Source organism: Homalodisca vitripennis, chromosome 1, assembly GCF_021130785.1.
Source record: "Homalodisca vitripennis isolate AUS2020 chromosome 1, UT_GWSS_2.1, whole genome shotgun sequence".
NCBI classification, from domain to species: Eukaryota; Metazoa; Arthropoda; class Insecta; order Hemiptera; family Cicadellidae; genus Homalodisca; species Homalodisca vitripennis.
The window spans coordinates 120,973,271-120,975,570 of record NC_060207.1 but is presented as its reverse complement, the minus strand read 5'-3'; positions in this window follow the sequence as shown (position 1 = coordinate 120,975,570).

Genomic DNA, 2,300 nt, shown 5'->3' with positions numbered 1-2,300 from the left:
TTATCATCCTTTGCTCTAGGAAGAAATTTTTTACCAATTTCACCAATTATTATATCCGTTGTTCCAGGACTTATTGGTTCAACTATGGTAGAGTCTTCAATGATTCGAGGTCTAAATGGTGTTGAAGATGGTAATTTTGGCAATTCAAACTCAGATTCTGGAATCGAAATATCAGCAAATTGTCGTACAACTGGAACCAAATTCATTAAATTTTTGATTATCGCTTAAAACATTTTCAATTTTGCCCTCAACATTTTTTATTGCAGAAGTTACAGGTTGATTAATTATTTGAATAAATTCTTGTTCTTTTTCATCAATTCGAATCTGTTCTTTAAATTCTTTGATTAATTTCTTTTCTATTTGATCAAGTTTTTTCGCTTCTTCAGAAGTTACGTTCGCCATTTATTTAGGAAAATTTTGAAACGTCGAACGTAAAAAACGTGAACGTGGAACGTAAAACGTGAACGTGGAACGTGAAACACGAACGTGAAACACGAACGTGAAACGTAAAACACGAACGTGAAAACACGAACGTGAAACATGAACGTGAAACATGAACGTGAACGTGGAACGTGAACGTGGAACGTAAAAACGAGAACACGAAACGTAAACGTGAACGTAAAAACATGAAAACAACTAGATTATCACACGTTTATATTGGAAAATTTATTCAAATATTTACCATTTTTAGGCTTCAAAGTTAGATTAATAGTTAAAAATCCATAGTCTTCTTTCCAAATTTTATCACACAATTCATTAAAGTGGTTAAAACTCATATCAGATCCCACATAATTGTTGTAAATCTTTCTCGAATAGTGATCGTCTTGCTTAAAAATACACAACATATTCAGGTTATTTCTTATAACTTGTTTATCAACCTTTGAAAAGCATTGGGAAAGATAGATACAAGATATGTTTTTGTGACGAGACATTACGAAATATTCCTTAATAACGTCCTGATTTTCCAAAATACAATCATCAAAAACGATTAACGAATTGGGTTTACATTCGCTTAACGGAACTATGTCCTCAGAAGCATTATAAAAATGTGATATTTTTTTGTTTAAGTTTTTCTCAATATTTTCAAATCTTTCTTGTAATTTTTTATAGGCGTCTTGTTCTAAAGATTTACTAAAAACATACAAATTGGAATAAGGAATCAACCTATTGTAGATAAAATTCAATAATAAAGTTGTTTTTCCAACATCCACTTGAACCAACAATTAACAATCTGATTGGTTGATCTTTCTTATTTTCTTCAAACGTTTGAAGTTTTATCTGATCTTTTTGCTTTAAAAATTTCTCCATTTAAATAGAAGATTTTCATCTTGAAGCAACGCTTGCGAAAATGAAGCTGTTCAAGTTGACTTCAGAAAGCTCTAAATTAGTTTTTTTAAAACTTGGAACATCCTATACACTTAGAGGAAGAATCAAATTATTTTATCGGTTTTTAAGCGGTTTTTATTCTGACAATTTTGTAATAAATATTAGTGAAAGTTCTCCTTATTGTATAGGATTTAGTGAGAAGAACATAACAAAATATTATGGTTTAAACAAAGGATATTATACTTTCGATCAAATAAAAAATTCCCTTAAAAATTATCTGAAAACATTCAAACAATCAGATAAATCTTTAAACTTTGACAAAAACAAGTTTGAAATGCAAAAGAATTATCTCTCTAATAAAATTCAAATAAAATCACCAGTAAGAATAATGTTTTCAGCAATTATTGTAGATTTATTAGGGTTTGTTCAAGAAACTATTGAGCCAAATCAGGTATATTTAGGAAATAAAACGCCAAAATTTAGACCGTTCGATGTAATTGAAGTACATTGTAATCTCGTTGAACCTAGTTTTGAAAATCATACCGAACATCTTCACAAAGAATCTGAAATTTTGTAAACTTTTTTCCCAAATGTTGCTTATGGATCAAAAATCAGTGAAAAACCAAATGAAATCGATTATATTCCAATTAGAAAAAATATTAAAAGAATTCAAAAAATCGTTCTGACTATTCAAGACTCTGAAGGAAATCTATTAAATAATGAGAGTAAAACAACAATATATTTAAGATTGTCGAAAGAATGATGAATCAAGGGGGGGGAACGAATCGTTTCTTACCTTCAAATTTTCAAGAAAAACAACTTTTGAATGTATAAATTACAAGAGTCTATCCCATAGACCCCTTAACAATCTTCATCCTGACCCTGTTTTTATCAATGAATCTGGACTTTATACTGAAATAAAAATTACTAGTTAAATTTTATTTCTATCTAAATGGAGTCAGTTGTAGACCTAC